General features: G+C 42.8%; 1 protein-coding gene and 1 long non-coding RNA gene across 2 annotated transcripts in view; one reads left to right on the top strand and one right to left on the bottom strand.

Annotated features, from left to right (window-relative positions):
• LOC138672088 (uncharacterized) overlaps positions 1-4303 on the bottom strand; it is a 38438-nt gene extending 34135 nt beyond the window's left edge. Inside the window, exon 1 of the long non-coding RNA XR_011319570.1 lies at positions 4223-4303. This is a non-coding gene — a long non-coding RNA (uncharacterized lncRNA). The remainder of the gene's footprint in view (positions 1-4222) is intronic.
• Positions 1-12710, top strand: part of SDC3 (syndecan 3) — a 154517-nt gene that overhangs the window by 38182 nt on the left and 103625 nt on the right. The gene's annotated exons all lie outside the window — the stretch shown is intronic.

Genomic DNA, 12710 nt, shown 5'->3' with positions numbered 1-12710 from the left:
TTTACCTAACTAAGAGGGTGGCAAGGGGGGGGGTTTATTTAACTTTTTTTTTAATTTGAAAAGGAGTCAATAGGAAAAATCTATTGTTGCCGGGTATTGGCGGGTGCACTGTGCATACGCACGCCATTTTCTTCCAGGAAGATGACATGGAGGGTTGGGGGACGGAGATGGAGGTACCAGGGAGGGCTTGGAGGGCTACCCACGGTAGCCGAGACCCAGAGATTTTCTGAGCGATGAGGAATAAGGCCCTTTAAGTGCCGCTGTTAAAAGGTGTATCAGCGGTCGATAAGGAGTTTAAAACTGCATTTTTTTTTGTTTACTTGTGTTATTTGTGTTAAGATTTACATTTCTTTGGTGTTCAGAAAAATATAAGTGTGACAAACATACAAAAGAATAAGAAATCAGGAAGGGGCAAACACTTTTTCATTAAAGATTTCCCCTGACCCACTTCCTTTGGACTGAGAGCAATGAAACTTGGCACAGTTGTTAGTCCTTCTCTACATAGGTGTCACCTAGGGACACACTTCTCACATCTCTTTAACCCCTTAACGACCGCCGATACGCCTTTTAACGGCGGCAGTTAAGGGTACTTAAACCACAGCGCCGTTTGGTTGGAATTGTGGAAAAAGTTAATAGCTCCCCCAGAGTCTGATTTTCTCTGGGGTCTCAGTTGCCGGGGTAGCCGAGACCCCAGAGAACATGATTCGGGGAGTTTTTGTTACCGACCACCGAGTTGCGATCGCCGGTAATTAACCGTTTACCGGCGATCACAAAAAAAGACAAAAAACGCGATTTCCCTTTTAATTTCTCTGTCCTCCGATGTGATCGCACATCAGAGGACAGAGAAATGGGGTCCCTGATAGCCCCCCGATACTCACCTGTCTCCCCCGATGCCGCTCGTTGCTCCCGATGGGCGCCGCCATCTTTTACCGGCAAAAAAATGGCTGGCGCAGTGTGCCCGCCGGCCGGCACCGGGAGGATCTTTGGGGTCTCGGCTGCCAGGTGTAGCAGAGACCCCAAAGAACATGATTGGGGTCGGTTTTTACCAACCCCTGTTTTGCGATCGCCGGTAATTAACTGTTTACCAGCGGTCGCAAAAAAAAAAGCGATGTGTAATTCTCTGTCCTCTGATGTGATCGCACATCAAAGGACAGAGAAATAGGGGGATTCGGGGACCCTATTATACTTACCGGTGTCCCTGGGTCATCCTGCGTCCTCTCCTGCCCGCTGGCTTCTTCATCGGGAAAGAAAATGGCGGGCGCATGCGCAGTGCGCCCGCCATCTGTCGCCATCTGCCAGCCGGCAGGAGAGAGCAGTTGGGGCTAAAATTAGGGTTAGGGTTAGGACTAAATTTAGGGTTAGGGTTGGGGCTAAATTTAGTGTTAGGGTTGGGGCTAAATTTAGGGTTACGATTGGGGCTAAATTTAGAGTTAGGGTTGGGGCTAAATTTAGGGTTAGGGTTGGGGCTAAATATAGGGTTAGGGTTGGGGCTAAATTTAGGGTTAGGCTTCTTTCACACTTGCGTCGGTACGGGGCCGTCGCAATGCGTAGGCCCGACATACCGACGCACGTTGTGAAAATTGTGCACAACGCGGGCAGCGGATGCAGTTTTTCAACGCATCCGCTGCCCAGTCTATGTCCTGGGGAGGAGGGGATGGAAATGGACGCGGCGTACAAAAAAAGTTAAATTGAACGTTTTTTGTGCCGACGGTCCGCCAAAACACAACTGATCCAATGCACGACGGACGCGACGTGTGGCCATCCGTCGCGATCCGTCGGCAATACAAGTCTATGGGCAAAAAACGCATCCTGCGGGCACATTTGCAGGATCCATTTTTTGTCCAAAACGATGGATTGCGACGGATGCCAAACGACGCAAGTGCGAAAGTAGCCTCAGGGCTAGAGTTAGGGTTGGGGCTAAAGTTAGGGCTAGGGTTAGGGTTGGAGCTAAAGTTAGGGCTAGGGTTAGGGTTGGGGCTAAATTTAGGGTTAGGGCTAGGGTTGGGGCTAAAGTTAGGGTTAGAGTTTGGATTAGGGTTAAGGTTTGGATTAGGGTTGGTATTAGGGTTGGCAATAGGGTTACGCTTGGGATTAGGGTTAAGGTTAGGGTTGGGATTAGGGGTGTATTGGGATTAGGGTTAGGTTTGAGGTTAGGGTTGAGATTAGGATTAGGGGTGTGTTGGATTTAGGGTTTTGATTAGGGTTATGGTTAGGGTTGACATTAGGGTTAGGGTCGTGATTATCGTTAGGGTTGTGATTAGGATTATGGATCGGGTTGGGATTAGGGTTAGGGGTGTGTTGGGGTTAGGGTTGGAGTTAGAATTGGAGGGGTTTCCACTGTTTAGGTACATCAGGGGGTCTCCAAACATGACAGCCAATTTTGCACTCAAAAAGTCAAATGGTGCTCCCTCCATTCTGAGCTCTGCCGTGCGCCCAAACAGTGGGTTACCCCCACATATGGGGCATCAGCGTACTCGGCATGAATTGGACAACAACTTTTTGGGTCTAATTTCTCCTATTACCCTTGTGAAAATAAAAACTTGGGGGCTACAAATTCTTTTTTTGTGGAAAAAAAATATTTTTTATTTTCACGACTCTGCATTATAAACTTCTGTGAAGCACTTGGGCATTCAAAGTTCTCACCACACATCTAGATAAGTTCCTTGGGGGGTCTAGTTTCCAAAATGGGGTCACTTGTGGGGGGTTACTACTGTTTAGGTACATCAGGGGCTCTGCAAACGCAACATAATGCCCACAGACCATTCTATCAAAGTCTGCATTCCAAAACGGCGCTCCTTCCCTTCCGAGCTCTGCCGTGCGCCCAAACAGTGGTTTACCCCCACATACCCCCACGAATCAGTGTACTCGGGATAAATTGGACAACAACTTTAGCGGTCCAATTTCTCTTGTTACCCTTGTGAAAATAAAAACTTGGGGGCTACAATATCTTTTTTGTGGAAATTTTTATTTTTTATTTTTTATTTTCGCCACTCTGCTTTATAAACTTCTGTGAAGCACTTGGGCATTCAAAGTTCTCACCACACATCTAGATAAGTTCCTTGGGGGGTCTAGTTTCCAAAATGGGGTCATTTGTGGGGGGTTTCTACTGTTTAGGCACATCAGGGGCTCTCCAAACGCGACATGGCGTCCGATCTCAATTCCAGCCAATTCTACATTGAAAAAGTAGAACGGCACTCCTTCTCTTCCAAGCTCTGCGGTGCGCCCAAACAGTGGTTTACCCCCACATATAGGGTATTGACGTGCTCAGGAGAAATTGCACAACAACTTTTGTGGTCTAATTTCTCCTGTTACCCTTGTGAAAATAAGAATTTGTGGGCGAAAAGATCATTTTTGTGTAAACAAATGCGATTTTTTTTGTTTTCACGGCTCTACGTTATAAACTTCTGTGAAGCACTTGGGGACTCAAAGTGCTCACCACACATCTAGATAAGTTCCTTAAGGGGTCTAGTTTCCAAAATGGTGTCATTTGTGGGGGGTTTCCACTGTTTAGGCACATCAGGGGCTCTCTAAACGTGACATGGCATCCAATCTCAATTCCAGCCAATTCTGCATTGAAAAAGTCAAACGGCGCTCCTTCACTTCCAAGCTCTGCGGTGCGCCAAAACAGTGGTTTACCCCCACATATGTGGTATCGGCGTATTCAGGAGAAATTGCACAACAAAATTTATGGTTTAATTTCTGTTTTTACACTTGTGAAAATAAAAAAAAAATGGTTCTGAACTAAAATGTTTGCAAAAAAAAGTTAAATATTCATTTTTTCCTTCCACATTGTTTCAGTTCCTGTGAAGCACGTAAAGGGTTAATAAACTTCTTGAATGTGGTTTTGAGCACCTTGAGGGGTGCAGTTTTTAGAATGGTGTCACACTTCATTATTTTCTAACATATAGACCCCTCAAAATGACTTCAAATGTGATGTGGTCCCTAAAAAAAAAATGGTGTTGTAAAAATGAGAAATTGCTGGTCAACTTTTAACCCTTATAACTCCCTAACAAAAAAAAAAAAAATTGTTTCCAAAATTGTGCTGATGTAAAGTAAACATGTGGGAAATGTTATTTATTAACTATTGTTCGTGTCATATCTCTCTGATTTAAGGGAATAAAAATACAAAGTTTGAAAATTGCAACATTTTTAAAATTTTCGCCATATTTCCATTTTTTTCATAAATAATCGCAAGTAATATCGAAGAAATGTTACCACTAACATGAAGTACAATATGTCTCGAAAAAAAATTCTTAGAATCAGCGGGATCCGTTAAAGCGTTCCAGAGTTATAACCTCATAAAGTGACAGTGGTCAGAATTGTAAAAATTGGCTCGGTTCATTAAGTACCAAATTGGCTCTGTCACTAAGGGGTTAAGCAACTGTAAACAACTTGCTTGTAGAAGTTGACAGGTTGCTCCAAAAGCCACATTTGTGACTTTGGAAATCAGAGTCTCATCATCTTCAAAATGCTTGACCTTAAAGAAAAACTTCAGTGTTGGAAAGAGGTGGAAGTCCGATGGTGCGAGGTCGGGTGAATAAGGGAGATGCGGTAGAATTTCAAAGCCACAGGTGCATGCTTCCAGTTGGCCAACATGTGAGTTGTGAACTGGCGCATTGTCTTGCAGAAGTCAGACACCTTTAGTGAGCATGCAACATCTTTTGGTTTTGATGGCCTCCCGCAACTTCCGCAGCAGTGAAGCATAGTATGCCCCAGTGATCATGGTAATCTTTTCTAGGAAATCCATCAATACTATTTCGTACTGGTCCCAAAATACTGGTCCAATTCTTTGGAGGCGGTGAGTCATGATGCTTCCATTGCATCGACTGAACTTTAGGGCCCCTTTCCACTTGTGAGAAAAACGGACGAGTGCAATCCGATAAAAAATCGGATTGCACTCGGACCAATATTTTTCAATAGGTGACATTCCATTTGCGATTTTTTTTTCCCAGCCGAAATCAGACTGAGAAAAATCTGTGTCGGCTGAGAAAAAAATCGCAGCATGCTGCGTATTGCTGAGATTCTCGGATGAGACTCGCCATTGCAAGTCAATGGGTGCGAGAAAAAAAACGCACAGCACTCGCACCATGCGAGTGCTCTCCGATTTTTACGCACCCGTGTCCTTAGAAAAGCCGGCAATTCAGAGCAGAGTACAGTAAAATCACACTGACAGGTTAGATGAGAGTAGATATATACACATAGAATAGGTATATATACATATATATATGTCAGGGAGACACCTATATTTATATATTTATATTTAATGCAGCGCGAGACAGCTTTAAAGCTGGTAATTCAATTACCGGCTTTTGCCTTCTCCTTCCTAAACCCGACATGATATGAGACCTGGTTTACATACAGTAAACCATCTCATATCACCATTTTTTTTGCATATTCCACACTACTAATGTCAGTAGTGTGTCTATGCAAAATTTGGCCGTTCTAGCTATTATATTTAAGGGTTAAATGGCGGAAAAAATTGGCGTGGGCTCCCGCACAATTTTCTCCGCCAGAGTAGTAAAGCCAGTGACTGAGGGCAGATATTAATAGCCTGGAGAGGGTCCATGGTTATTGGCCCCCCCCTGGCTAAAAACATCTGCCCCCAGCCACCCCAGAAAAGGCACATCTGGAAGATGCGCCTATTCTGGCACTTGGCCACTCTCTTCCCATTCCCGTGTAGCGGTGGGATATGGGGTAATGAAGGCTTAATGCCACCTTGCTATTGTAAGGTGACATTGAGCCAAATTAATAATGGAGAGGCGTCAATTATGACACCTATCCATTATTAATCCAATTGTTGTAAAGGGTTAAATAAAACACAAACACATTATTTAAAATTATTTTAATGAAATAAAAACAATGGTTGTTGGAGTATTTTATTCTACGCCCAATCCAGTCACTGAAGACCCTCGTTCTGTAAGTACAAAAACATAATAAACCAACAATATCCTTACCCTCCGCAGATCTGTAACGTCCAACGATGTAAATCCATCTGAAGGGGTTAAAATATTTTGCAGCCACGAGCTTTGCTAATGCAATGATGCTCATGGCTGCAAAAACCCCGGAAAATGAAGGTAAAGTAGGTCATTGACCTATATTTAGCTTCATTTGCGGTGAGGCGCCCTCTGCTGGCTGTTCCTAGATCGTGGGAACTTTCCTAGAAAGCCTGGGAGCTTTCAAGGAAAGCTCCCACGATCTATGAACAGCCAGCAGAGGGCGCCTCACCGCAAATGAAGCTAAATATAGATCATTGACCTATATTTAGCTTAATTCCCTGGGGTTTTGCAGCGAGGAGCAGCCAACATTAGCGGAACTCCTTGCTGCAAAATGTTTTAACCCCTTCAGAAGGATTTACATCGTTGGACTTTACAGATCTGCGGAAGGTAAGTATATTGTTGGTTTATTATTTTTTTTTTGTCACAGAACGAGGGTCTTCACTGAGTGGATTGGGCGTTAAATAAAATATTACAACAACCTTTGTTTTTATTTCATTAAAATAATTTTAAATGTGTTTGTGTATTTTTTTAACCCTTTACTAGTATTGGATTAATAATGGATAGGTGTCATAATTGACGCCTCTCCATTATTAATTAGGCTTAATGTCACCTTACAATAGCAAGGTGGCATTAACCCTTCATTACCCCATATCCCACCGCTACACGGGAATGGGAAGAGAGTGGCCAAGTGCCAGAATAGGCGCATCTTCCAGATGTGCCTTTTCTGGGGTGGCTGGGTGCAGGTGTTTTTAGCCAGGGGGGGCCAATAACCATGGACCCTCTCCAGGCTATTAATATCTGCCCTCAGTCACTGGCTTTACTACTCTGGCGGAGAAAATTGCGCGGGAGCCCACGCCAATTTTTTCCGCCATTTAACCCTTAAATATAATAGCTAGAACGGCCAAATTTTGCATAGACACACTACTAACATTAGTAGTGTGGAATATGCAAAAAAATGGTGATATGAGATGGTTTACTGTATGTAAACCAGGTCTCATATCATGTCGGGTTTAGGAAGGAGAAAGCAAAAGCCGGTAATTGAATTACCAGCTTTAAAGCTGTCTCGCGCTGCATTAAATATAAATATATATATATATATAGGTGTCTCCCTGACATATATATATATATGTGTATATACCTATTCTATGTGTATATATCTACTCTAATCTAACCTGTCAGTGTGATTTTACTGTACTCTGCGCTGAATTACCGGCTTTTCAAAGGAGACCCGTGCGTAAAAATCGGACAGCAATATGGATGTCATACGGATGTTGCGATAAAAGAATCGCATGACACTTGCATGACACTCGCATGGCACTCGCAGACGTTACATCAGTTTTTTCGGTCCGTAAATCGGACCGTTTTTTTCTCACACTGGTGGAAAGGGACCCTTAGTCTCAGGATCGTAGTGATGGACCCACATTTGAACTGACGATGCCAGTACTTGACTACATCATATGACGGAATCATGACCATTAACCTCTTTCATCTCATCGAACACTCCTTTGGTGTGTGGCCTTTCAAGTAAAGGAACTTGATGACTGCTCTGTATTTCACTGGGTCCATTATCAAACCTCACATCACTCCAGCACCTATAAAATCAAGACCGTTATCAGTTCTGAGTTGCAAATTGGCTATATACCTATAGAGACTTATACAATTACACACGTGCAGTTTCAGCATCCTGTGATAAATAGAAGTGGGTCAGGGGAAATCTTTAATGAATGCCCCTCGTATGTATGTACAGATTGTCACCTATCCACAAGGTCTTCAATATAGTGGATATCCATACAGGTCACACCAAGCTACAGAGAGGACCAGCTGTAGGCCGAGTGCCCACGATCTGGAAGTAGCAGTGGTTTTGATGCAACGCATGTTCTGTGTCCAAAGCACTGCATTCTCTTGAACGTAGGTGCATGTGTTCACTTAACAGTGCGGATTGACCACGTCAAATACATTGTACTGGTGAAACTTATCTGAGACTACAGTCTCTGTGTGTTGGATCAGTTTTTAGTCTCTAAGCTTACCCATTCTACATCTTGATCTGTTCATAGTTGCTTATATGAAGAAAACCGACCTATTTGTATGAATTATTTAGGAAGAGAATATTTTACTGCTGTACAAAAGAGAATATCTGTAGCCCGAGGTCAGTAATACAATTTAATATAAATCATACTGTAATGTAGTGTTCTATACTAGTCAGCAGTCATCCCTCTGGTGATGAGCTGCCCAGCATGTTAGGTCGAGAGATAGAAACTGAGGTATCGTGGCATTAGCTATCATTTTATAGAGCATACTAGGTACTGTACTTAATGCTGATTTGTAGTGATGTACTGTCTGCAGCATGTATTTATATTTGTATCATGCGTTGCGGATTATAGTACTTTTCTGCCAGGTATTTGACAGAGAAACATTTGGGGCCTCATTCAGCAAGGTGTTTTTGCCAGTTTTCTGACATAAAACACTTTGAAATGTTGCAAAACTTTTTGTGCAACTTGAAGCTTGGCAAAAGTGTTGATACCGTACTTATTCTATTTTCATACTAGTCCTTCCATCACCCCAAGTATAATTTTAATTAGTGTAACATTACCAACATGACAGTATCTGTAGGTTACTGAGCACAATTCTGCTGACAGGTACCCTTTAGAAGACTTGTATGCGGCGCTGTTCACACAATGTGTTCCATTGTGTGAACAGCGCCGCATACAAGTCTTTTATGTGCAGCAATGTGCCAAGCAGCAACCCCCTCCATTAGTTTGGCAGGTTGAGAGTGGTTGCCTCATCGGTTATGCTGCACCTGTGTAGTCTCCATCTTAACCACATGGGTCCACTGCATCCTGATGCATTTGTTTAGAGGCCTAGGCAGGTAAGCATCTCTGCCTCGTTTTGCTGTTTTTTCTTATGATTTCATTAACCCCTTCATGACATATGACTTACATATATGTCATTTGTTGTGTCCCTGCCTCTGATGTGGGCTCACATGTCGAGCCTGCATCTTTTCCAGCAAATGATGGCTCATTTAGTCAGTCATCATGTGCCTTTATCTGGGGCTGTTAACCTGTTAAATCCTGCTGGCAATCTCTCACAGTGGCATATGACATGCAGTGGCAGGGTAGCTGCTTTGTTCCATGCTCCCATCGGCGGGGCACCGATGGATTGACATGACAGCCGGGGGTCTGCTGTTGACCCCCGTTACTGACATAACTATCCTGTGAAAGCCAGGCCATGACTGACATTCATTTTCACTATACACAGCAGTGCTGATGTATTGTTATGTGTAGCACAAGCTATTCGGCAATTGCAGCTTCAAGTCCCCTGAAGCTATGTTCACACGTTGCATTTTTTCAGCATTTTCTAATGCAAATTTTTAGCTGCGTTTTACAGTACCAGCAAAGTCTATGAGATTTCAGAAATCTCATGCACACAGCTTGTTTTTTTGTCCTCATTATTTGGTGCAATACAGTGGTTCTTGCGTTTTTGTCAGCGTTCTTCATCCATTGAACGCAATGGCTGGTGCCATTCTAGCTTCCATTCTTGCCATATCAGACTTGTCTGTGAGATTATTCTGTATGTGCTATCCATTGCTTCTACATATTCTCTGATGTGTCACAGGTGACGCCTGGCCTGTCTCACGTACGTAGTGAAACAGTTGTCTGGCTGTCCGTGTCTCTCTGTGTCCTATCACAAAATAGAATTGCGGCAGAAAACAGACTTGTTTCTCAGCCACCTTTTATTTTCCTCCCACATCACATAAGTGATCTACCTCCAGTGAGAGTGACATCATTTATACAGAGATAAATGAGGAAAGTAAAGGAAAACATGTTTATGTGACACCTACACACAGTATGTACATAGCACCTGTTTTGTGGACAATTTAGGATGCTTAATTCATCTTCAGTGTTTGAGGGAACCTGTCAACAGAAAGAAAAAATCCAAAGTTTCTATGAAAAAAAAAAAAGTTGCCATTTTCCATGACTTGTAGCATCTCCATTTTTCGTGATCTGGGGCTTATGTTTTGCGTGCTGAGCTGACGTTTTTATTGATACTATCTTGGTGTAGACACGATCTTTTCATCGACCGTTATTGCATTTTTTTAAATTTTTTTTATTTTTTATTTTCAACTTTTCAAAACACATAAACAAATAAACAACCATGCAGGGTACATGAATCTGAGTCATACGGGTACGTAATTTTAAATGAAATAAATTGTGACATTTCGGGTGTACCCCGTTTACAGAATAATTGTCGGAAGTGTCCACAGCTCTGGATATGTTAGCAAAGAGTTCCGATCAGAGTAGTTAGGTTGCACAATCCGAATCATGTATCTCAAGAAGATATCGTTCAGATATTGGAACCGACAGGAACAATAAGATAATAAAAAAAAAAAAAGAAAAAAAGGGAAGGGGGAGGGGGTGTACCTTGGGGGGTGTGAAGTGGTCAAAATGAGCTCCTTATACAAAGATCCCTCGTCAGAGAAAAAACGAGCAGAATAAAACCATAAACATACGGGGAGCAAAAACAGATAGTTTTGACCAATTGGGAAACAAAGACAGGGAAAATATCAAGTATGACTAAATCAACTAGGTAATTGAGCTGTACCCGGATCCATCACAGTGCAGTAAAAGAACCTTGGGAAATCAAGGTAGCACAACCAAGTGTTAGGCAAGAAGAGTAGCTGATGAGAAACTATGGGGTAGCCTGAGATGCTAGCTGCCAAGGCAACCATGTACGGAAGAATTCATCATGTGTATGTGAATCCCAACTGGTCAATTCTTCCATCTTATAGATGTCCTGGACTTTTTTAAGCCATTCATTGATATGAGGGGGGTCGTTTGTCTCCAATGTAAGGAGATCAAGTGTTTGGCTGTGGCAATTAGAAGGGGAAGTAGGTCGTGCTTCTTAGGATTATAGGACTTCGTGGGGAGTGACAGTAGGACCTCTTGAGGAGTTAGACTCTGTGTTATTAATCTCATCTGGCGGAGTTGGTTGAAAACATCCTCCCAGAATTTAGTAATAATTGGGCATGACCAAAATATATGCGCCAAAGAGCCTCTAGATTTCATACATCTCCAACAAAGAGGAGAGTCTGAGAGGCCTAAGTGGTAGAGCGACTCAGGGATTCTGTACCATCTGGAGAGGACTTTAAAGGCATTCTCCTGAATGCAGAACACATCTTGAGAACCCATGAGAGTGCTCTAGAACTTGCTCTGTCTCTCTATTGGAGAGAGATATGTTCAACTCAGACTCCCATGAGGAAATATATAGGGGTTTAAATTGAGATTTAGGGGAGATTAAGTTATGGTATAGTTTAGATATTAATTTAGGGGGTGTAGGATTGAGTTTAAGTAGAAGTTCCAGCTAAAGCCAATCTGAGTTGATTTGGATATCTGACTTAAGTTTAGAAATAATATGTTGTACATGGTGTATTTGAATGAAGTCTTTGGGTTGCTTCTTGGCATCTCGAGGCCAACTATTTGTGCAGTTGATTTGGTTGGAAAGTAGGTGCGAAATTGGGAGGGCCGGCAGGGATTTCCAGAGGCCAAATGTGTCAATATATTTTGGCTCAATGAGCCAGGGTATGACTCCCAGAGGCATACTATCCAAAAAAAAGGCAGCGTGGCCAATTGTTTGGGACAAGCTTCTTCCTAATACCGTTATTGCATTTTAAAACATACGGTAATTCTGCCATTTTGATCTTTGTTCTCGTTACGTCGGTTAGCAATCGGGTTAATTATTTTTGTATATTGATAGATTGGGCGAATAATCCAATCACTTGTGCTATACAGAGCACTCCGGCAATGACAACCACAGGGGTCTACTGCAGACTCGGGTTGTCATGCCAACCCATCGGCAACTTGCGTTATATGACACGTGCGCTGATGGGCGCGATTAGTGATGCGCTTCTGGTGCAATCATGTAAATGCCGCTGTCAGAGATTAACAGCGGCACTTAACATGTTAACAGTCGCGGGTGGATCTCGATTACACCTGTGACTGTCAGGGGAACATGTCAGCTAATAAAATCAGCTGACATGTGCCAGAAAGTTGTAGGCTCATCGCTGGAGCCCGCAGCAAACGGGGAGGTGGCCTTAGACGTCATTTTATGTCTAATGTAATAAAGCGGTCAATGATTGATTTTTTTTTTTTTCCATCTAGTTATTAGATAAAAATGTCACATAAGTCAAAGAGAATATAATGGTTACAGCCACTGCTCTCTATACACTGAGTGATGACTGAAACCGTTGCGGCACCACAACTATGAATGGAAACCAAACACTGCCAGGGGGAATAAGATTTATTTCCTCCCGGCAGTGGGGCTCTCAGTGCCGGCGTGACACGGAGTCAGAAAGCTATTAAGCTGCAGATTATCCCAATATTTACAGGTTAATAGGGTTATTTTACATAAAGTTCCCTTGAAGTACAAGCATGGCACACATCATAAAAAATTTACACCGTTTTCCATTTTTTTCCTGGTAGAAAAGCGATGTATTGAAAAGTTACGACGTTTACTTACTAAATGTAGTGTTTCATAAATGTAAGACGGCACTAAAATTACAGGTGAATTTCTACCTGCCTGTCCATTTCTATGTATCTCCCCCAATGAGTTGAGCTGTAACGGACACACATGCTCAGTAACTCTCCACACAGCCGCCAGTTCCTTGCATACTCATCCCTTATTCATTGGATAGCAGCCAGTAAACGCTTTCTGCAGTCC

This window comes from Ranitomeya imitator, chromosome 3 (genome assembly GCF_032444005.1).
Source record: "Ranitomeya imitator isolate aRanImi1 chromosome 3, aRanImi1.pri, whole genome shotgun sequence".
Lineage (NCBI taxonomy): Eukaryota > Metazoa > Chordata > Amphibia > Anura > Dendrobatidae > Ranitomeya > Ranitomeya imitator.
Note: the sequence above shows the minus strand (reverse complement) of the source record. Positions and strands in the feature narration are given on the sequence as shown.